This window comes from Egretta garzetta, unplaced genomic scaffold (genome assembly GCF_000687185.1).
Source record: "Egretta garzetta isolate BGI_Z169 unplaced genomic scaffold, ASM68718v1 scaffold18, whole genome shotgun sequence".
NCBI classification, from domain to species: Eukaryota; Metazoa; Chordata; class Aves; order Pelecaniformes; family Ardeidae; genus Egretta; species Egretta garzetta.
In genome coordinates this window covers 690,334-715,783 of record NW_009260616.1, presented here as the reverse complement: position 1 = coordinate 715,783, position 25,450 = coordinate 690,334, and positions in this window count along the sequence as shown.

Genomic DNA, 25,450 nt, shown 5'->3' with positions numbered 1-25,450 from the left:
CAGTTTCAGCTGGTTTGGGGTAGGAATTTTTTTTTTAATCATGTGCATTCTGGTCAGTCTTAGCTGAATATTTTCTCTTTTTTTTTTTTTGCTTCAATTACCAAAGAAAAAGCCTTGTTTATAGTACCAAAAATACGTGACCCCTCCTCTGAAAAATCTGTCTTTGACTAGCTCCGTGAAGGTTTCCACAGCTCATTAACTCTTCTGTGCAAATTTATTTATGAGCACAAACTATTCCTCCTCCCTATCAGTTCTCTCCAGAAAGTAGGGGAGGAGAGACTGGCAGTAGAAGGAATCATTGCATGAATGATTGGGCTGTATTTACAGTTTACAGAAATATAACTTGCACATGTTTGTGCTGTCCTCACTCACCTGAGAAATCTTCATTTGTGCTAGTAATTCCATTGAAGTAATTACTGTCTGAGGAGCCAAAGCATGTTATCTAGCCAATTCTCCTCGCAAGCCATAATGCACAGCTGCAAAGCTCCAGGAGAGCACTGAAAGGCATCCTGAAACTTCATGGTAGTGGCAGGAGGGAGAGGGAGGACACCTGGCCCTTCTGGCATTCACCTAGGACTGACTGGTTATGTGCAGAGAGTGGGGAAGGAGGAGGAAAGACAGGGTTACAGTCAGTTTGTTTATCCTTCCGTTTAATCTTTAATCACTGCAAAGGGATTTTTGTGATCTGCTGATTTTTTTGAGCTGTGAAGATGGCAGGGAAGCCAGGAGTTATTTGTTTTCTGGGTTCCTGTAATGGATTTTGGATGCCAAAGCAAAAGTTTGCTTTCCTTGCTCCTTCCCAGGGCTAATTCCTGTCCCCTTCCCTCTGAAAGGACCCTTCTCTACAAGAGCACCAGTTTATCTCACTTTCCATCACGCCTGTTCCCACTGCCCAAATTAGTTCAGGCAGGGGTAGTTCAGCTGCATACAACACAACACTGTGGTGTGCTGGAGGGGTCAATCTCGCTCCTGAAGATCTCAAAGTTATGCACTTATCTTCTTGCCGTTCCTAGAAGGATGGAAGCAGACTGGGAAAGCTCAGAGGAACTTTATCCCAGAAATCCCTTCTAAATGGTCTGTCCACACCAAGCATGCCCTGCACTTAACGCAGAGCCAAGCTAGCCCAGCAGAGCAAGACACATCCCTGCAGAGCTCATTATCTATAGTCCCATCTCATGACTAGGTAGGGTTGCTTTGTAATTGCTCTCTTAGTTGTCAAAAGCTGTCTAGGAGCATGGCATGCAAGAAGGGGGTAGGGACCCTGGCACTACTCCTATGGGTTCAGTGCTTCCCAGAGACACTGAAGAAGATGATCCAAGAGATGTGTTTCAGATTGTAAAAGACCAACAACCACAGAGGGCAGGTACAGACCTAGAGACTGGAGAATAAGGGAGGGGAAATATCTCCAGGGGCACAAAGGTGAACAAGCACCTTCAGTTCTGTCATTTCCTAACATTTGAGTGCATGGTTTTGAAACATAATCATCCTTTTATCTAGTTCATGTACACACAGAAAATGGTTGCAAATAACAACATTGGGGTGGTTTGGGGGTTTTTTTACCATCTTCTGTCACAACGTTAAACAGCATCTTTAAGAAGACAACATAACTGCATCTTACAATGTGCTTTGACTTCCTAACTCCTGAACTATCAACAACCACATGTAATTCAATGAGGACACAGATCTCTCTGACTGTGTTCCCTCTATAGCAATCACTACATGGGGCAAGCACTTGAAGGAAGGCTGTTTGACACACTATACCTGAAGGCATCAATAAACATCAGTCCAGAGACCTCTGCTCAGAAAGCAGCATCGACAGTCTCTTACACAAACCCAAAGCAAGCCATGCTGTCAGCAGATTGTTTACACTGAATGATTAAACCATCACATTAGGTGAGAAACAAGGCAAGATACAGGATGTCTCAGTCTCTACTTGGCATGAAAGGCAAGAGTGGCTAGTTTAAATCTATTGGTGTAAATCTGGAGGACGTCTGCTTGCTTACTGCTTCATAGACTAATGAACTACAGCTGTTATCGTGTTCTAGGGGAGCCCTGGGCAGAGATCAGAGAGTATGTACGGTCCCACCAGTACAGATGTTGTGTGCAGTCAGTGGAAACTCAGTCAAATATATTGTAATTGCTAAAGTAATTAAAGCTCATTACTGAAAGTAAACATAACCGCCAAAGTCAGCATTCCTGAAGGAGTAAGTGACATTCCTCATTGACTCACACTGGAACCAAAAGAGATCATTAGGGCACAGATGAACTTTGGGCTGACAGGAGAGAAGCACTTTAAGGACAAAATAGTTACAAGGGAGGTTAATATGTTTATATATGTAAATTGTGTAAATTAAAAAAAACTAAAAAATAATACATTACTGGAAATGGAATGTATTTCCATTAGTGGGGTGGGAGGGGAGAAGGAGAGGAGAAGGAGAGGAGAGGAGGGCCGTCGACCTGGGCATGTATACAGAACAGGTGATCTATTCCTGCATAAACTCCTTAACTGTAATGTCCTTCCCTCATTCTGAACTTGTCATCTGTTTTCTTTAGGAGTTCTGAATACTGCCTGTTGTTCACTGTGTAGAGGACATTCCATCCCCTTCCCACCTCTGGTCACTACAGCTTCTCACTGAAACAGAAGGGGGAACCTTTAGATACCCTTGAAAAACTCTCAACCAAGAAACTGCACCAGGAGACTGCCTGTTGTGCACAAGCAACCCCACGGCAATCAATGGTGGCTGTGTGGCCCTCACAGAAGACTTTAGTTCTAAATAACTTTGGGAGAGTCCTGCTTTCTTTCATGGTAGTGGAAACGATCTGATATTGTAATGTAACACAGTCCCACTGGACTGCCCACGCTTGCTGTAAATCTAACACATTGGTGTGGGGAGTAGGAAAAGAAGCCTGACGGATCTACAAGGCACTGTGCAGCAAGGAGCTGAATTGATAATTGCGAATTGATACCAGCTGATATTACTGCTTCAGTTGTGGCCTCAAAGCAGTTTAGTTCGAAGTCTTTTTACTATTAGGCCACAACCTCTCTGTCCTGTAGGTCTTTACCAGCCCCGCTGCTACCTAGTGAGGAAAGGGGGGTATTAGGTGGGATTTTCTCAGTGCACCAAAAGTTTCATTTGGGAAATCATGTTTCGTGAAAGCAAAAAAAAAGCCATTTAGGATCAAGACACATAGATTTAATTGGTGCATGTAGAGGTATATTAGTATATGTACACATATATGTACACGATTATACTACACGTCTACAATACATACAGAGAAAAGCCTATGTATATATACATACACGTACGCTTGTATCTATATCTGTAATTATACCTATACATATTTATATACACACCTATACTTTATGTTACATGCATAGCTGCCTATGCGTGAATGGGTGTGTGTAGGTATGTCTATAATGTGAGGTATATGTCTAAGTTCCTATTGTGGTCAATGTAGTTAGGACAGGTGCCTAAACATAGCTGTCCACAAGGACCTCAGATGTCCTCTGGTATCCCAGGCAGCCTGGCACAGGCTGGCAGATGTAACACAGGACCTTTGGGAGATTCATGGCCTTGTGAATTGATCCCTCTGGAGGTCACGGACGAGTATTTTCATGAGTCGCAAATTGTGTTAGATTCATATGTTTAGACAACTAAATCCAGGTCCTAGTCGATGGATTCTCCAAAGTTGCTCAGCTGAGCTCAGAGAGTACCATTTCTCCACCTGAAGAGCTCTCAAAACTCCATTGACTGAGTCCTGACTGAATTGCCATTGATTGGTAAGGAAGCGTAGGCAGCCAGCACACATATCGACACCTATATGAAAACACCAACATTTAGCAGTCTTAACCTAGAGCAGAATCCCGGCTGTTAACGCAGATGCATGAATTCTGTCATAAGTCTCACTTGGAAAAAGCTGTCGTCATTTGCCCAGCCGATGCCATTGAAAGCACGCAGCAGAAGTGAAGACCACTTTGTCTCTACAAAAACTGTGCCTGCTACAGCTCTAAGTTGAAAAACAATTTCAGGTATTTTTACATGTTTTTCACTGATCGACCAGTCGTGTTCCTTGACTGATTTATATTTACCTCTTACGGCATGCAGGCAAAAGGCAATCATCTTGTCACAGCTGAATTTATCCCACTATTGCCCTATTCTGGATTACTAGTTCTTTCACATCTGAGTACTCTTACTGTGCCTCAGAGAAAAGAACCATTCTCATTTCTGAGAGAAAATGAAGTGCTTTCTGAACGCTTTGTTTATGGTAGTCTATAAAGCTGTTGACATTTTCATATTGAATATTTTCTTGTATTCAAATTCCTTCTCGACCTCAGAAAGTTCTCTTTAAAAACAAGCAAAAATTAAGCTGAAATCAGCCCATTTAAACCATTTATCAAATGTATCACTTAGCATGTGGTGTGGTTAATGCACTAACAGAGGTCAGAGATGCTCTGTCCCTACACCACCTGGAAGCGCAGGGCCTGGTGGAAGCAATCCCCGATGCACCAGAGGCCGGGCTGACCACAGGGGCTGCGTAGCACACCTCTATAAGGAGGCATGAATTCCTATGGCTGTCATCTCACTCTTGTATCTCAGCAGTAAGTCGCACTGTCCGGGCTTGGGGAATAAGAAATTTCCTTTCTGTGCACTGTCATTTTGCTGCTTGCATATAAAAAGCAGTGCCACCAGTGCAGGCAGTTCTTTATTCAAAAAGCAAACTTCAAAAATCACATCCTCTCCGTGTGATTAAGCTGAGTCTGATTTCATGATTCAGCAATGTACATTTCACACTTGCTAGTTAACTTGCATGGCTGAGCCTGAGCATTGTCATGGGCTCAGATTTGCTTGTTACACATGTTCTTTTGCTTTGCACTAAGAATAAAGTGGTTGGTCAGTTCTCGTATTGATCCTGACCGATTTGTGTCTGCTGATGCTTTCAAAGTGTACTTTTAGGGACATAGACACAATTAAGAATTAATATAGGTTTTTTTCAGGAAAATAAAAAGAGCATTACAATGCTATATTCTGCAACATAACACGCTGAGGAGAAACGCTGTGTGCCTGTTGACAGCCTGGCAAGGCTCATGTCAGCAGCAGAGTCACAGCTGGAAGCCTGCCCAGATTTTCCACCAGGAGGAAGAGTCACAAGCTCGGTGGCACCTGTGGATCAGCAACACGTGCAGGCCTGTGCAAGCCATTAATTTAGCAAAGCAGGATGTTTTCATTTACTGTGTCAGCTCTGTAGTTTGGCATTGCAGAGACGAGAACTAGGGATGAGAGAATCTGAGGAGAGTGTCTACCCAAACCAGCTACTGAAAGTGCCTGCTCTACAGTGGGGGAGATCTCTTTCAGACTGAATGATAACCAATTAGTAGTTTCTGTTTCCCAGCCACTCTCTTTTCACCACAGGCAGGATTCCTTTGTGTACTGGTAACTGCAAATTCAAGGAATTTTTCTACTTGTAAAAGCAATACTGGAAACCGATAGTTTGGTTGAACCACTGGATGACCTCAGTGGCTGAGCGACGAAGAGAAGATGCATGAATAATGCATTACCCCCTTCTTTGGCTGCTATTTCAGCTTTTTAATTATTATTATATAAATTAAAAAGCAAAACAAACAAGTTGTTACCTGTCTTTGCTTGGATGAGATAAGCGAGTGGTCACCAAAGCACAAGGCAAAAGAGATTGTAAGCCATTTAATCAGTCTTTTCAGCATTTTCTCTAAGTATGTAGTTCCTCAGCAAACCACAACTTTTTCAATTGAATCACACTGAATTGAGATATTCCCCAAGAAGAAAGGCAGATGTGAGGGAGGGTGACATAATCTTGTTTTACCACACAGCCAGGGTCTCGGTGCCAAAGCGCTACAGACGAGGACTGTTTGCATCCCAAGTTAGGAAAGAGCCTTGGGACTGCAAACTAACTGCAAAATATGCTGTGCTCACAGATTCTGTGAAAAAACATAATGTATGCAAGCAGGGTCTGGTCCCCGCTGCCAGTCTAGCTACCTAGTCACCCTCTCTTTTTAATTGAAGTATGGCCTTATGATCCAGTGGATTCAGGTCAGAATTCAGAACAAAGATTTTAAAGCAGTTAGTTATTATGCTCGAGAAATGGCCTTAGTTTTACAAGGTAAATATGGAAAAGGGGCGTGAGAGGGTCTTGCTATTTGTTCATCCTTGCCTTTTGGGCTGAGAGAGTTGGTAAGAACCTCTCTTGTAAGGTGGCAGCTCCAGAAGCGAAGGCATGGATACCTGCCCTTGCTGAGCCAGGTGCTGGCCCTCCTCTGGCGAGTTGCAGAATGTCGGCTGTCTGCTCTTACGCTACTTCATTTGTTTTCTCTGCACCCACCAAGAAGCCTTAAAATCTAAAGATCACACTTAATATTTTTAAAGTATTGTTTTTTCTCTCCATCTTTCAAAAAAGTTATGAAAGCTTTTTTTTGTTGTTGTTGTTGTTGTTGTTGTTGTTTGGGTTGTACCTCAATACATATAATAAACTTTCAGTGTAAAAATCCTCATGCCCAAACCGTGAAAGGGCTGTGAAGGATCCAATCTCAGTGACTTCAGTGGAAGTTCAGATACCAAATATCTCCAAGGATTTGGGGCTTTTTCTGTGCACCCTCTTTATACCTTCATGCCTCTACCCTAAAACTACTCTGGAAATAGGAAAAGCAGCACAAAACTTTGGAGCACATTCAGGAGGTGGGAAGCACAGGCATCCAAGAGAATGCACCACATCCTCAAATCACAGAGCCTCAGCACTGTCCCAGGCCCATCTGCATGTCCCTCCTTATGGTCTTGTTCCTAAGCATCTCCTCTGGGAACTATACTGCTGCTGGCTGACTTGGTTTGCAGCTGCAGAAACACAGCCCTGGGAAGGGGGTTTGGTGAGTTACTGGCTGCTGAACTTTCCCGTTGTTCATTCCCAGGGTAGCCAAGAGGCTGTCTACAATGACCTGAGTTGAATAGTCCATGAGCAGCATCTATTCTCCATAGCAATGTCCTCCTCCAATCTGGAATACCCAGGGAAGAACAGATAGGATGGAGCTGGAGTGGGGAGGCTCAGGGAAACTAAGTGGAGCAGACAGTCTCAGCTGCGGGCAGTGTTCATAAAACTGATACGGTTGAGTCCCATCCTACATGCCCTGCACCTCAGACACTTACAGCACAGTCACACAGCTTCTCTTTGCGCCAGCACAGTGGAGCTGTGATCCCCTGACCCACTGCATTTTGAAGCTGGGGCTCACAGAGCAGAGGGGGTCGATGATTTCCAGAGCTGCTAGGGATGTCTCGATCTCGTATGTCTCCCACAAGGGGACCCCCCAAGTATCACACTTCTCTTGCACCCCTTCCACTCTCATGTGCCCAGACCTGCTCCAGTCCTCCCCAGCACTGTCCCAGGCATAGGAAAAAAGTGGTTTTGAGGGATCTGCCTGGGAATGCTGATTTCTAAGTTTATCAGAGACAGAAAGTAAAACAAGGTTGGTAAATGCAGGGGATTTCTCGTTGCTGGTTGAAACACACTTAAGACATTTTTAGGTGAAACAGAGGCCTGAGTCTCCCTGAAGATGAGCCACATTGTCAGTTGGTTCATTTGTTTAAAAAGTAGCAATAACAAAATCTCATCTGAGAAAAGCAATTTGGCATCAAAATCTTAGAAAACAGAAGGAGATATAAAGAAAACGCACCAGAACACTTGTTTCATTTTTCTCCATTGATTTTACTGATTGCAATAACAATATCTGATTCTGATGTAGAGCTTTTTATCCACACCGCTAAAGCATGTTATGAAAATAGGGCCATCCAATAAGATGATGCTTTTTCTTCTGGTGGTGCATGGCTTAAAATCCAGTTAATTCCCATCCTAAGGCCCCATTCCCCGGGACTCAGTCTAACAGGAGTAAGTCTTGCCCACATGTCCGTGAAGCTGAAAAACACTTTACCCAGATTGCCTAGCAAATCCCTGCTCTGTTTTGCACAAGGCCTGATTCACTCTGCCCCGAGTCATCAGGCGTTGCAGTTGCCCATCATTGTCTGGCCAGGCGGGATGTGTTCAGCTATGCACTTGGAGCATTGTACAGATCTGAATTTTTCTGCATTGAAAACAGACTTTCTCGTGATCTGAGGGGCGGAGTGACCCTGGAAAAGTTGGATGATCTTCTTTATTTATATAGATGTATAGTAAGCTGCTTACCAGATGGACTTGTTTGCAAGCTTGCCCACTTCTGACATGAATCAATTAATTTACAGGGAGATTTTCTGGAAACCAGTAAACCCCAAAAAAAGAACCAATGTGATACCAGTACTGCCACCTCGTGTAGGCTCTGACCATTGCAGGTGTTTCATACGGGAGCTTCACATTTTAGTAACACTGAGTAACATGAAAGTTATTAACAGAGCAAGTTCTTTAAATGGCTGCACGCTAACATGATGCAAAGGATGCTACTATCCTCTTAGCTCTCCAGAGTCCATCCTTCAAACTAAACATCTGCAGGAACAGAAATACTCTTGGATCTCATTTATAAGTGGACTTTCATATTATATAGTCACAATTTCAGTGGTAAGTGTTGGAAATGAGGGAATGAAAGTAAAATCTGCAAGAAAATGGGGAAGACAAGGAGCTTTAGGGAGTGAACAGTTCCCCCGGAGGAGAATGGCCAAGGCAAAAGGAGCAGAAAGCTAAACAAACAAAATATCATACAAAAGGGAAATAGGAAAAATCTTGAAAATTGCTTCATGTTACTTTTTGTCACCTTGGGGGTCCACCTAGGCATTGTTTTCTGCACTCAAGTAACAATCCTAAAATCTTGTTGGGAAATCCTAACAGCATCATCTCTACCAGCAGAGGTGATGATCAACAGACTGTTGGTCTTCCAAACAAAATGCCTGAAGACTTGTTTGCAGGGATGAGCGCTGCCAAGGGAGACAAGGGGGCATCGTCCTTGTGTGATCAGGGACGCGCACTCCATATCAGCGCAAAGGCCTGCAACCCTCCCATCCTCCCTCTGCCCTCATCCCCCACCCCACACGCGCACAGGGGTGGGGATAACCATGAGCTCACTGAAGCAAGGCTCGCTGCCAGCGTGGAGCTCTCTGGAGTACTGCCAGAACAGTGTCATCCTCTGTTTTGAACATATCACACCAAAATTGAAGTGGGCATAACCAATTCAAGAACTAGCAAATGTCAGACCGTGTTAGTAGGATCAGTGCAAACAGAAACCAAGGAATATGAGAGCAATGAATCACTCTGCCAAAGGATATTCAAAATTTACAGGAGCTCAAGAGCAGACTGGACAAATATGGCAAGAGAAATTCCCAGAAATGACCAGATACATATGGAACATGTAGGGCACGTCCAGCTCAGCAAAGCAAATTGTCCCACATCCTCCATGCTGGCCAGTCTGACATCTGGACTTCAGCATTGTATAGGTGCCTTAAACAGAGCTCCCAGAAATCCTAGCAGAAACCAGCAAGCAGAATGGGGCTAGTCAGTCATCTGAAAAATTAAGATAAATTTAAATTTATTTGACTTAACAGAGACATGTTTTGGTCATGGGCTAATCTTTTCCATAAAATTCAGCAAAACCATCATCTTAGAAGAATTTTTTTCAGTAGGTTTGAATAGAAACAGTGAATATTTTTTGAGAAAATGAACCACTATACCATAATTTCAAAAAGCCTGGTTTGGGTCAAGCTTCCAAAAACTTCATATGGATTGTGCCTGGGACCATCTCACCCTCCTTCCCTCCCAGGAATATGACACACAGACAGCTGCCCTTCTCCCCCTTTCCGTCCACCAGTCAAGCTGGAGAGACACAGCCTGAGCAGAAACTCCCTTTCCCTGCAGGTACAAATGTAGTGCCATGCTCCTGCTGGCTGCGAGGATGATAATGCAGAAAGGAAGAGTGAGAACCGAGACACCTGCAGTCATACACAACACGCAGGCACCCAACAGCCCCTATTCTTCGTGTCCTTGAATAACAGCAAAAAAGCTAGGGGAAGCTCACCGTTATCACAGGTTTAGCTTTCAAACCTCTTTTTCATCCTGTCATTGTGGAACAAATTCTTTTCTCTTTCACTTTGGGTCTTTTCTTTTTTTTTCTTACTGCATTCAGCGTAATAATGATCCCCATCACTTTAGTTTTGATTGATTCATGGTTTTATATCACAGTGCAGAATTTAATTTAAGCAAAGTTGTCACGTTAGGTTTGTCAGTATAATACACGGGGGCACGGTTAACCACCTGGCAAGCCTTAAAGCAGGCTTCTTCAAAAATTTTGTTTTACCATTATTTTCTGTGGAAAGCAAGGGAAATATTTTGTCAGATAATGCATGCAAAATAGAAACTTGGGTAGAAAGGGAAACAGAGAGACCTACTAAATATCAGTAAGTGGTTTCGACCACAGTCCTTAAATTATATTTATCTACATGTCTGTATCTCTGTCATTTCTGTTTAAGAATAAAAGAAAAAAAAACATATTCTGGAAATGTATAAAAAATCATGCTTCGAGTATAAACAAGCATACTTGATAAAACATGAAAGTGCTGTCCAGGGGCACATGTTTGAATGACTCCTTAAAATGAATTATGGAAATTGATGTATTTATTGCAAATGCTTATTTGTTGAGTGCTATTTGACATGTAGAGTTATAGTTCACATCGATTTGTTCAGCATCACTAATGTGTCCTGCGTATACATTAGCTACAGAGCTCCTAGATCCATATAACGTGGCTGCATCGGTGGGCAGCGGATTAAGGAACCAAGATTAGCTTGATGCTAATTCCCAGTGTCTAAATAAATGACTTCAGCTTCAAGACATCAGATGAGATAACATCCCAGCCAAAATACATCACACTACAGTATCTGGCAGGCTTTTTATTGTAGGATATAAAAGGAAACAGAAGAACATAGTAATGCAATCTAAAAATCTCTGAACATCTATTCTTTAAAAATTGAATTAGTATCTCATCTTCCTATGAATCATTATGCCATATCTCTTTCTGATCCTATAAATCAGGTGTATAGTGAGACACATTTCCAGATGTCTCTAGTGCAAATGCCTTATTCTGTGGGAAATGCAGAAATATTTTTCTCCCCATCACAGTCACTCTTTAGAAATACCCTTGCGCCATGTGGAATTACTTTTGTTTAAATTAGACTTGCCAGTGCAGGGAAATACAAACACTACAAGCATCCGCTGTGTAGCAGCTAAATCTGATTGAACCATCATGATCAAAAAGAGAAAGGCATCTTCTACAGGTCTCCGTGACATAAATCAAAAACATCTTTAGGGGCATATCCTAAAGTGAGAGCTTCACAAAGCCAGTGCAGACTGAAGTATAATATAAAGGATCGTTCCCATTCTTTGTTGTGCCATCCAAAGAGCTAAGACCACTGCAAGAAGTAAAATTCTATCATTAGAATACCATATTTGCATTATTCTTTCACCTCTCTATCTCCAGTTCTCAGGCACCTTTTGTGCCTCCTCACACAATTTAAAACCCCATTAACACAAACAATCACTGCAGCTTTATCCTAGGAGGATGGTGCGTGGCTGTGAAGCCGCTGCTGCACCTGTATTATAATCAGCAAGGCAGCAGGCTGCGGCTTAAGCCAGTCCTCTGAGAAAAGGGTTTGAGTGTGGGTCCATAGCCCACAGCTTCCAGCAGGAGCAACTGGAGCTCTGCGCCAGGGCTGGAGAATACTCTGAGTCCTCTTCCTCTTGCCTAATTTAGATTGTCCAAAAGGCAGACATATAGTCTGAAGTTACTCTCCTGGGTTTCTTTTATAAGCAGTGGAGAAGAACAGGCACCATAAGAAGATGCCTCACCTCATCCTAAAGTCGCGGTATGCTGCAGATGGCATCTGGAGGTTGCTAATCTGACTATGGAAGAAGCTGAAGTCATTGCCTCCGATCAAACCTCTAACCCTTAAGAGATGAGAAGATGAGATATACCTTCTTCCACCTTCTCAACTGCCCCCCAGAACCTGCTCCTCCTGAATAGAAAAGTTTTCTACAAAGGACTAAACTAAAAACAATGACAAACCTGCTAGAACTGCAGAGCCTCGTAACTTCCATTAGGAAGGTTGTATTGATTTCCTCTAGCTAAGGCTTGGTGATATATGCCTGACAGAGAAATGGCATTGCATCACTCGACTGTTTAAAAATTACTGCATGAGCATTATCTATCTGTGAATCTGCCTTTTGTTCCCTTTGGAATTGCTTATTTATTTATGCACTGTAAAACCCTGCACAATGGATGGAAAGACAGACTCCCAAGTCCAAGCCTACAAAACATCCAAGAGATGTCATTGGTTCCTGAAGTACTGTAGCCACATCGATGCGGTTCTGCTCCAAATTAATTTCCCCCATGGAAAAATACAGCTTGTTAGCCGAGGCATAGTGGTAGGCAGAAACAACTATTTTATATTTTGGACTGAGAGAACATCTCTCGTTATTGCACTGGATGGTTGTACACATGGCTTATGTTAGGACTGGTATGAGTACATTTTGCTTTTTTGTAATATGCAGATTTGTCCCTTGAAAGCCAGAGTTTCCTCAGGAAAAAAACAAACCAGGACTTGAGGCCAAGCACTGCCATATTTAAAGCCCTGCATCTCTATATATACATTCTTCACTAGGAATACAGATATAAAAACAATGAAATTGTGGAGAAGGGAACAGAAGTTTTGTAGCTCACAGCAAACACTTTCTGGATTCAGTCATTTCACTGCGCTGAAACATGAGCTTTAATTTTTAATAAATTATGAAAAACTAAATGCAAATTCATGGCAGGGAAACCAGATTAATGTTGCTACAAAAGGGCAGGGAGGTGAAGGAGAGGACGGGGAAGCAATGTGTGATGGCAGGTCGAGACACCATGAAGGCACTGCTGTGTGAGCTACCTGCCAACTGTTGCAGGGGAAAAGCAAAGGGGAAAGGCTGCTTCTGGCCTGTTGAGCCACCAAGAAAACACACACTTGCATAGCATGAGTGCAAAAAAAATCTGATTCTATAGGCAAGTTGTCAAAGGGTTATTAACTATTATGGGAACTGTTGGATCCATATAGTCTGAAAAGAAGAATGAAAACTCTGGTTTGTCTCTTGTGAAGATAATTAGTGACAGCTACAGAATTCATTGCTCTCCTTTTTCAGCCCCATGCCAGGCAGCACTGGGTAAGTTGCTGTAACTGAGCAGATGCTGGGTCAGTAAGTGGACTTATAGTCAGTAAGTGAAGTCTTTGAATAATCAACACTTCAGGAGCTGACGTTTGGAGTTGGAGCCTGTGTTTATACATGACAGTCTTGTGACAGTAATGTCTATAGTTTAACTCAAAGGACTCAGGCCAGATCTCCCAAGGTATTTAAGCATCTAAATCCTCCTATCATTCAACATTCCAGATTCAGCCCTCTACTTATCTGCTGTGACAAACTCAATAACATCCTGCATGGACCTCTTCTTACAGGAGAGCAAAGATTAACACTCCCTTTGTGTAACATTCATGGAACAGTTTATGAGAGCACAGGATTTGAAAAATACCAGAGAAAGGCTTCAAGTGGTCATTTGGCTCACAGAGCAAATCTATCTAGCTTCTGGACTCCATGTTTCACAAAATTCTCAGGCTGTCCACTAGATTGGAAAACACAGCCCTTCATTTTGTAAGCTGCTCCTGGTACTTGCACAAATATTGGAGTAGCTTTTCAGAATGTTTAGCATTATATAGTCAAAAGAACAGTTCCTAAATTACCTTACCTATCTGCTCTCACTAAATCCACTTCACTGAAATAAACATGGTTATTCCATGGACAGTACCTACAGACTGACCTACTGAATCGGGTCTTCCAGTTTGAGACTGAAGTAGAAGGTAGCTCATGTTGCACTTTCATCAGCTGAAGGTTGCTACAGAAATGGCAGCATAAAAATGTGTATGACTTATTGATATTACTAATTAATATAGATAATAGTAAGATATAGTAAAGTAATAGTAAGTCATGATATCAGGGCATATTTGAACCTTACAGAGCCCTTGGCACACAAATTTTAAATCCATAATTACATCCCACAGAACATCCTACATGGTGCTGGTGCATGAAGACCTAACAGCTGTTCAGCTATTAAACAGTTGATATGGTTAGTTACATGGCACAAAACAAATGGCTTGCTTTGCCAATGAAGTACAAGGGAGAGAAAATGACAAATTCAAATTAAAAAATCAGCAGACGTGTGCATTATGCATGTCTGGGAAGGAGACAGAGTGAATTCCCCTTCAGGCAGTGCTAATGCTGCTCAGGTTCTGTTGTTCAGATTGTGTTGTCTCTTAATGTTAGCGGCACAATCCTTCTGTGTCAGATTACAACATTTTTGACTTCTTTTGACTCTTCACCCTCCTCTTCACCCTCGTTTCCACCCATTATTATACAAGCATGTCTGAGTTAGAATTGCCCTGCAGATGACAGAGGGAGGAACACAGCAGACTGGAGAGATGCTTCGCTGGTGGGAGCAGAGGTGTGCTAGCCCCGAGACCGTCACACACAGTCCTGGCACTGGCTCTGACTGGCAGGCATCACATAGCCACAGTTACATCAGTGTTACACAGACACAGTTTTGGTGTCCAGTCCATAGGCTAAAGTAAAATAAAAAGCACTGACACACCAATACTCCAAGGGCATAGAAGACTTGCTCCTGTGTGTTTTGTGAAATGTGGAGAGAATTAAAATTCCAGGAGACAGGTTAGAATCATAAATGATGTAAAAAATTATGGTGATGAGGTTATTCATCACACCAAGAATATGTATGAAACTGTTATGTTATTTCACAGCGAGAAAGAGGGCAAAGCTCACCTGGCTTTGAATGAACGCTTTCAATGTTTTGGTGCATTTCTGGTTTACTTTAGTAAAAAGGTTCAAGGAGTTCTTTATTGAGCTTCAAACTTACCGTTGTTCACCTGACCTGGACTTCTTCACCAGGACGCAAGAGCTTTGATTTCCTGGTTATTTCTAAATCTTACAAAGTGCTGAAATGGGGGAACTGAAGTCAAATCACAGCAAAAAGGCAAAGGTGTGGGTACCACATTGGCAAGTACGGTGAATAGCCCTGCTGCCCTTAGCCAGTCCAAAGAAAATCAAAGTTCCTAGTCTATGAAAACTGGAATAACCAAGGGGGGAGAGGAAGCAGGAGTGATTCCTTTAAATTGCAACACTGGCTTTCCAGTGACCAAAAAACCCAAATTCAGACCCACAGTCTAAAGCCTACCAGAACTGGTTTGGAGTCCATGATTAGAGGCAGATTAAATTTTTGATCTTATTCTCTAACTTTCATTGTCCTTTGTACATTCTGCTTGAGGATGTCATCTATGTATTTACTATTGTTCTTTCCATAGAGCTTTTCAGTGCAAAAGAGTGTGTGTGGATCCAGATCACTAGAAAATGCTACTAAACTACTGCTCCCTGTGACTGTTTTCTTAGTAGTTAGTTTAGCTGTGGATTCTTCATTGCCATCAAGTTTCCTCAGTCACTAATTTGCAATACTTTCAAAAATGCACAAAACTGATTCTTGTGTGCAACTGCAGCAATCTTATGCCTTCTGAAAGATCAAAGATATTTTTACACAGTAGGCTTGCAGCTAAATTGTTTCCCTTCCAGATTCATGCTTATGTCCTTCACACTATTTTGATCATCATTTAAATATGATAGATATAAATTTCCCTTTCTTCTTACTATATGATCAGAGTGAAAAATGCCCTTGGAAGAGGTATAATTCCAGAACCATTTAGACAGCACTCCTAAGCAGCTAGAAATGAATGTACACACATCCTAAAATTATAAACCAAAAATTATATGAGTTATTTTTTACCAAAAATACAACCTAAATTCAAGAAGAAATGCATTATCTTTATGTCTAAATATACAGAGAATTTATATCCATAAAATCTAGCAAAATGTATCTTCCCTGTCTGGATATCAACACTGCAGAAGTAATAAAGGGCTCTTGTGTAGCCTGCAGCATGCTGAATCTGAGTAAATCTCCTTTTTTTTTCCTATAAGGAATATATCTTGACTCAGCTGTGAGCAGGTGTCTTTCACACCTGCTCTGAAACAGAGCCTACACGCCACAAAATTAAAAAGTCATTTCTCAGCTGGAATTTTAGTGACAGTTTTGGAAACTTACAGAAGGTAAGTTTCTTTCTCCAGAGCTCAGCAGCTCCTAGGTTTTCTACCAAGCCCATCCCCATCCTTTTTACCCTATCTTTTTTACCCCATCTCAGTAGGAGGTGTGGCTCCTCAACTCCTTTCTTGGACTTTCCTGGTGAGAGCACACATGACTACACAGTTAGGGGTAGAATTATTCCGTGGTTTGCATTGTAGAATATAGACAGACTTGTTACCTTATGAAGCCATCATGGCTTTTCAAACATGACTTAGTTCCGTTCTTCAGGGTGTAGAGAGTTCTCAGCTGCCTTAAGGTGGACAAGAGGTGGAATCAGGTATTTCTAGAGGACATTTGTGAAGGTATCTTAGGCTAAGCAGCAAGACAAGGGAGAGTTCAGAGGGGCTGCAGGGGGTTCCTGAGGGGGCTAGCAATATGCAAGTAGACATGACTCCATTTTGCATGCAGCAGCTCTTCCTCACTTTGTTAAGAATTTCAAACTGTAATACTGTGCAGAAGTGGCTTGCATGAGAGAATGGGGAACCGATGAGTATCTTGGCTGAAAGAAACTCTCTTTAAACTGCCCTGGAGTTGCACAATTGCAAGTTGGATGGTGATGTTTATGCGTGTTTACTTTGTCTGGCATCACATTGTAAATTATAGTTTGTAATTTACAATTGTAAAAAAAAAAAAAAAAAGGAGTTGATGGCAGCTCAGTCAAGAAGAAATGAAACACCATCAAAAAAAAGACAATAAATTTGCAAGCAATGAGCACAGACTTTTCCGAGTCTGGATGTTAGTGGTATTTCTCAGGTTCGTATTATGTTTGGAATATATTGTCCAAACCTACGTCAATTACCTTTTTATACTGTTAATGGGAGAAAGATTGAATTAGTTTTGAATTAATGTCTCTGGGTATTAATTGCCAAATGTGTCAGGCTTCTAGTTTTTCCTAGCTATAAAATGTTTTATGGCTGAGAGAGTACAGACTGATTATTTTTCTTTTTGTCCTTTAGCTGACTAAAATGGAGTGGGAACATGGTATTTTTTTTCTTTTATTTTTATAAAATTAAAAAGAAACACTGATGTTTCTTTCAGCACGTTTGTTTCTTTTAATGATTTAAATTCTATTCAGAGATAGTTAAATTCTGTGACCTGGTATTGTGTTTGAAGTGCCTTCTCACTGCTGGTTAATAAAGCTCGTGATGAAAGAAAAGCCCAGTACTAGTCGTATCTATCGTTATCAAGGAAAAAGAGGGGGAACGATGACAAATGAAATATCAGATATTATCAGTCAGAGACTTTATTTTCCATCGAGAGAGCTGAATGCATCAGTCTACATGATCCTATGAGCATCTGCCTATGATTCTACCCCCATCATTCTTTATTGCCATTGCTGGAAAACAGGGATTCGCAACCAGAATCACAAATCCCGATTCCACAAAGCAAGCGAACACATGTGAGCAAATTGGCATAAGTCTTTCTTAAAGATGGTCCTTTGTGAGAAAGTATGGGCTTAAGTCATATGGCAAGCAGCAGGGCTCCATGCTCAAAATCAGACATTTGCGACAAAGTGCAACCAAACTGATAGACTAGCACCAAAGATTCTCCTCCTCTCCTTACTTTTTCCCAGAAATTCTTTGTCCTAAATGCTGTCATTTAGGAAAGAGTAAGGGTAACCTCACAACCAAGCAGTTGCTCCAATCCATTTACAAAAAACACTTCAATGTTGGTGTGATTTTCAAACACAACTTATATTCACGTTATCCAATGAATGTAACACTGAAAGAATTTAGCAGAGACCCCAGATGTTATCTAACACATTTCTCTTTCCTCCACTCCCAAAAAATTTCCTATGAAAAAAAACAGCAGAGAAAGGGAAATTATTTTTCTGAAAACGTTCAGTCCCAACAACTTTTTTAGGTGCAGGTACTGGTACTGTTACAAGATGTTGTCTCTCTTCTTTATTGTCCTCTGAACTCCTATTCCTGAACCTGTTTTTCAAACTTAAAGACGTCACACATTTCTTATAAAGTTTAAGGGTGGTTGGAAAGCATTACCAAATGAAATGGGGCTTGTAAATATTGCACTGATTTTATATTATAAAAGTATTGTCATATATGTTTCTACCTACTAGATGAATCACTCCAGGTTGTAGATGTGCTAAATATTATTGATCTATTAAAAGAGTGTGAGTGAGGTTTATTTTAGGAAATCTAAATTGGAAATAGAACACATATGTTAGGCTAAAATTGCAAAGCTTCAAAATATTCATAAAAGGAAGTGTGATACCAACACTGGGGGAACTGAAAAGCCACTGAATTGAGATACTTGCCAATTCACGAATCATTCACAGATTATTTCTAACTGAGGTGTATGGAGCCATACACTAGGAAGGTACCTATTGACCGGGTGCTTGGGTGGGTGCTTGTCAGCCAGCAGCACAGTAGGGGTGGTGGTGCTTGTTTGGTCATGGGACATGCTCTCTCCTCCTCAGCTGGAAAACTAATGCTGTATTGGGAGTGAGGAATGGCAAAGAAAAAAGAAACACTCATAAAGTTTGCCATCATGCTTTGGTGGATCAAATGGGGACCCCCTACGGGGTTCAGTGCTGCTGGGCCCAGTTAATTTGTGACCTTTCCAGTCTCACCTCCTCTGAGCATCTGTCATTCTGCCTGTTCTGATCTAATGAAATTATCTGAGGTAGGAAAATTAGTACAGGGAGAAAAATAATTCCTCACGCTGGATTCCGCAAGAGTAACACACTGCAGGCTAGTGATGAAAAATAGGTATATCTCACTCACATCCTAGGAAAACCTCCTTGTCAGTAAAGTTGGTGGAACGTTTTGACTAATGAGGTAGTTATGGCACAGGCAGTCAGTAGCTTTAAGGAAAGGTCAGATGCACACAATGAACCGAGTACTGCAGGGCCCTCCTCTCCTCAATGCAAGGGGCTGGATCCAAGTAGTGCCTTGATCCTTTCAATCCCATCATCTGTGATTTATCATTAAAAAGGCTTCCTCCCAGAGAGCTGACGGAACAGAAGTCCAGTTCTGTGTGCAGGGGGAGCTGCAGGGACCGAGCCGTTATTGTTCTGTTATTGTCTAAGAAGCCTCTGTGTGCCAGTAGATATTTATAATCTGGTATGCTTTAGAATAAGTGTGTTATCTCCTAGAGAACAGCATGTTTGATATAATTCTAGTGGGATATATGAAACACGAGTTTCACGTGAATGGCGGAGCCGCCGGGGGAGGTACGTGACAAGCTGCGTTTGCTATGCTCAGTCTGCTCAGGAATACGCTAGAGAAAATAACCAAACTGCCACCTTGATTGGATCTCTCCCTGCTAACAAATTAAACCAATAATAATGAGAACATTAAATAAAGCTTTCTGCATGCCATGAATTGTGAGAGTGCTAGTGTGCCTGCACATGCACATGAGTGTTTGCAGTAGCAAAATCAAGGCAGTTTAGTCAGGGCAGCGCCAGTTGCCCTATATAAATTTAATTTGGTCAGGATCACATAACACATTGAGCTATCAAGAGAGCATAAAGAGTTCCCTTTGAGGTCATTTTCCTAAACCACAAGATTTGCTTTGCCTTTGCACATCCACTGGCACAGTCTCACTAGGTGTAAAATGTCACACAAAGCACAGGAGAAAATCATCCGACTGCTTACAGCACAATCCAAGGAAATACAAACCTTGCAAAAAGGGAATCTTTCTCTTTTCCCTCCTCACTCCTTCCCCTGTATCCCCTGTTTTTTCATAGCGTAATATAAATGTAAGGCTTTTGTTTTGAAAACCGTACTTATATTTCCTCCAATAAACAAATGTGAGATCATGCTGTGTTGCTGGAAACATGATAATTAGCTTTGCTGCAATATGAGAGCTTGAGGTGATGCAGTGATAGATTAGGGCGCACAACACACCACCTCCCTGAGCATTTTTCAGCAATCAGATGAGGAAATTATGAGATTTACAATTGGCTCAGCTACAGAAATAAAATACCTCTTCATAGCTCTCTCAGTGCAACTAGAGCTGTGCGTGTTTTACTGTACAGTGATGCGATATTTCCTTGTTCCTGCTGCTGAAACGAGCAGCTCATTGATGTTGCATTTGGAGATTCCTCTTGAAATGTTTCTCTTTCAGCTAAAGCACATAAACACTTTCAGATAAAAAGGGATAGACACAGCAGTGAGCAACAGCCTAATGTTCATCGGATATTTGAGCTGAATGTCGAAGCAACAGACCTAAATCAGTATCAGTTTTCTTGAAGGTCAGCAAAAGAACCAAAGACAGAAACAGCACTGAATCAAAAGATACAGTTCAGACCGGCTGGACGCTCAAAAAAACCCAAACCAAACAACCAGAAATCAGCAGGATGAGACATTTCTCCATTTAGCTTTGGTAGTGAAAGGAATTATCTTCTCTACCAGAGTTTATTAGCTTCTTCAGAGATAGTTTATTAAAGCACACAACAATGAAGAGGTATGGAGTGGTATTTTCTTTTCTTTAAAGGTCTTGTTAAAACCCAGTTAAGATATAATTTAACATTATATCCATCAGGGATCCGCAAAGGCCTTTTCAAAGTAGGGATGGATGTGGGTCAAATTTTGGCTAATGACACCAATGGCACCATACTGTAGTCCAGTCATTGGGAATGAAGTAAACTGCATAGGTCCAGGAGGATAATTTCATTACAAAATGTCAGTATTTCCTGGTAATCATAGAAGAACGTGCACAAAATTGCATTCAGGGAATACTGAGCTTCATGATACCTTCTCATCTTGTACCCAGGTAGCAGCAGACCTAACTATCGGTGTGCAGTTTTAGGAGCTATGCAAACTGTTGGCTAAGACAGAGAAGTTAAGAATTTCAGAGCACATTCACAAGTTAAATTATTGAGCTTCCAAGAACAAGTCTTGACCCTTCACTAAACCAAACAGGCTTTGCACAGTGACACACAAGTAAAATATAAACCGACTGAGATAAAACCAGAGGTGTAGTCACCTTTATTCACTGGTTTCCTAAAATGAAACATTGTGCTGGACTGCCCTCATGCCTTCTGTGAAAGTGTTCCCTCGTTCAAGAATGACGAGCCACATTTTTCTGTCTGCTTTGTGGAGCTCTCGCCAATTGAGTCCAGCCAAGTTTGAAAACCAGCTAAGCTTTGTCATTTTATTGGCTGAAGAGGAGGCAGGATTTGATACCAGCGGTCATCTTCAAAGTGCTATCCTTATGCCCCCTGAGAATGGTTAGATTATAGGTTTATGAAAAGCAATTAAAAAACCCCGCCTGCTCTGAATGGAATCTATCTGGTCAGCATCTCCAGCGAAAATATTTTAAAAGATTTGCAAATCAATGAAAAAAAGAAAAAAACCCAAGAAACTCATAATCCTGCAATAAAATACATTTTGGAAGCATGCAGTGAAGAAGACTGTTCCTAACTTGTTGCAAGAAGCCACTTCTTTTCACCAAACTCCAGATATCTCTGCTCGTGTCTGGCAGGTGTATGCTTTCCAGCACATACATCTTCTCCAGTATGTACCCAGTGTAATCTCAGGATATTTGTTAATGCCAGTGAACACATAGCTGAGATTCAGCTGTCTTTCTGCATTATATGTTCTCTTATACATATGTCTCCTGTCAATGCTTTCAGGATTTTTGAGAGTTAGGATGAGGGGAAAGAGAAAAAGCTGGAAGAGTATACTTTGGTTTTAAATTATCTTATGAAATCTTGTTTTGTCGGAAATTTTCCGCCCTGGGGACCTACCCCAGAGAGACATTCACATGGGTCTTCCACCTACCACCAAGTCTCTCTCTCCCACTAACTCGGTCTCTCTCTGTGCTGCTCTGTCCTAGAACAGAGCACACTTTGCAACAAAAGTTTTGAAGTTAACCTGTTGCTGAAGACATTTCAGTTTCCATACAATGATATTCCTCAGCAGGAGGGGAAAAAAAAAAAAAAAAAAAGATCGCAAATTTTTTGAGCATCCCTACATCTCTTGTTGGTCTTTGCTGACAATATATCGCCATGCTATTCAGGATTAGAAGGCAGTTCCTTTCTTGGGGAAGGCTGCAATGATGCAGTTTCACTTGTACATGCAGAAATCCTTCTGGAGATGCTAGCCTCAATTTATACTTTTAGCCCACAATATTGTTGATGCGTGACGTGGCTGGTGCACACCAAGGTAACCCTGGCCATGCTACTCCTCTGCCTGTGTAGGCTGAAAGATTTTTGCACAACAAAATGAGATAGTTTCCAAAATTATTTAGTATCTTCTAGAATGGCTTTTGTTATATTTTCTGGATTGAATGACAGCCATATAGGAGGCCAATAGGTGTCTCATGGATGGCACTTTATAACCATTTCCCCTTATTTCTATTCAAATCTGTTTCCCTGAGACTTTCAAGCTGACGGGGAAGGACATCATTGCAGCCCATCTGGCAGGCCAGCTACATGTCTCTACAACAGAAGTCATTCATTTTCATGAAGCTCTTTGCAAACCCACGTTCTTCTTACTGGCACTTAATACTGTCCTGCAACTGGTTTAATCCCCAAAAGTTTGTTCAGACACATCTACTTTCTAGACATCCCAAACGTGGCCAGAAAAAAATTTCTTTATGCAGCAGCACTTGCCATGATCCATCTTCAGCATAGGATGCTGCTTTTGCCAAGTCAAACAATTACAAGGATAGGGCAAGGAGCTCTCTTCATTGCTTTGCTTATGTTGCTTGGGACCATGCAAATGAACAGTCACTTTCTCATGCTTTTCCCTAGCGTGCTCAGAGATATTTTTCTGCATTGTGTTGGTTTCTTCTCCTTTGGTTTTTTTGGCATTTGATTTTGCACAATGCTGATGTCAGAGGGCCTGTGCTCTCACTATTACCAATGCTTTATCTCTGAGGCTGCTTCCCTTCTGCTTTGCATTTAGATACGAACTTTCAATTTGCTTTATCTGCCAACAACCTTTGACAGAGTTAGCGTGGGATGTCTAACTATTTCTCATTCAAACACCTGCATTTTGCATTCCATTTACTAACCTATCATGAATCAGTTTCAAAATGTGTTAACTGCGTGAGTCAGGTCACCAAAATACGGATCCATTGTTTCTCCAATTCTTGATTAGACTCACAAAATAGACACTTCTCTGACTGCTGGTTGAAAATCCTTTTGGAATACTTTTATCACTTTATATACACCCCCTTATCTGCTCCACAATTGGCCAAACACTCTTGAAATAGGGAATATATTGAACTGAAAAAGGTAAGAATCTGGATGGGGTCTTTTTTCTTCTTTTTTTCCTTCCCCCCCCCCCCCCCCCCCTTTTATCCTACTTTTTTTTCTTTTGTTTTAGTTTACTAACCCCATTAGAGTAACATCATTCCTCCAGAGTTATCTAAAGGAAAGCCAACCCACAGGCAAACGCAGCACTGCCTCCCTTTATTCCCTTAAGGAGATGTGGGCACCAAGACTTGCCTAACCAACCACCCAAGAGGAGCCCTCTCTCCTGTGGGGCAGCTCCTGCCCCTGCTGTGGCCTGCGGGATGAGAGGGGTGCCAGTGAGCAGCCAGGCAGAGCCTTCTCCTCTGGGATGGGGAGACACAAGAGGACAGCTCTGAAGCAACCTGCAGCCACGGGGTGACAGAAAGGGTCAAGGGATCGACCTCTTCTATTCCCAGCCACCACTGTGAAGCGTGACAGGGACACCGGCATCAAGTTCCCGTTGCTGCCGACTTCTCCTCACCGTGAGCTAGAGAGCATCCACTCACTGAATGCGTCCCTGCCATCTGCTCAGGGACAGGAATGTGACATGTTGTTCAAACAATCTGCTTTGATGAGGTAATTTTTGTTTTCCTGCTTGCCTTGTTTTTAAATAGGCTTTTTGGTGGGGAGGGATGGAGGGGTTTGGAAATAGTCATCATTTCTGATTTCACAGATCTGCAGGAGCCAACTGACTTCTGATACCACAGTTGGTGTTTGAGAGACAGAGCAAGAGGGCACCAAGACAACACAATGCCCCAAGACAACAAAACATCTTCATAGCCGTTTCCCCACATGCAATGTTCTTTCCCACCAAACCCTGCCTGTTGCTTTCCCAGTCAAAGGCTCCGTGGAAAGTTTTCTGTCCCAGTCAGCTGGAAGGTGAGCTCAAAAACACTCTCATTCCCTTCAGTGAAAGCACCCTGGGCATGGGATGGGACAGAGGAAGTGGAGCTGTCAAACAAGGCAGAAAGAGCTCAGCTGCTCTTCCATGGCCTGCAAAGAAGAAATTCTTCCCCTTGTCCTGCAGAGATCCCTGTCTTGGCCAGGTGTGGACTCCTGATGGAAGAAGGACAGCCAGATCCCCCGGAGGACACTCAGGGAAAAGGCTGGGCACTGTACATCTCTGCTCTGTAAACACGACTGATGCAGTCACTGCTCAGCTGCCAAGCTCCACATCACATGTAGAACAGCCCGTATAAACCGTATGGTTGAAAAATATTTCCCAACTTCAGTGGTAAAAGGTAAAAAATATCTACATGCAGTAGGTGTCTGCATACATAAAAAGCAACCTAAATAAAACTTTGGTGGATGCCTGGGAACTTCAGGCACAGGCAGCCTGCAGGAAGGAAGCAGCTAAAGTACCAGTATAGGAAATGGGTGACCATGGCTTGGATCCAAGCTTAGTCACTGTCACCTTGGCTTGCAGCTTCAGCTGAACTGTGTTTGGCCTGGACCCCTGAAGAGCTGTGGAAAACAAGGGCAAAATTTATCTGTTCCTAAACATGAAAAAATTAGAAGTGGCTAGATCATATATCCTGAAATTTTTTAATCCATTGGAAATCTGTCTTTTTCATCTTTAATAGAGGGAATATTATTCAATTCCTGTTACACAGGGTATATATACCTTATTTGAAATATCATGCAAATTTGGGCATAAGGAATTATGCTACAGAAACTAAGCATAACCTAAAAGAGTTTTGTCCTCCTTTTCTGTTTCAGCTTTCTGTCAAAACCTTTCCATGGTATTCCCTATTTCGCACTCCTAAAAAGCCAAGCATGGATGAAATACCTAGTGCTAGGACCTGGAAGATGCAAGGACAAACACAGCTCACTCCAGAGAGGTTTACCCAGACCAGCTGCTCGCGGCTTCAGTCCAATTTCATCTGTGCAGGGCAGCTAAACCAGCAGTTGTGCCTCCACAGTCACACTGCCGCATCCCAGGCCCCCGTACCAAGGGACTGGCCCTCATCGTTACTTGGACTGAAGGCACACGTCTCCTCTTTCATTTCTTCCTCCTGCCATAATTACT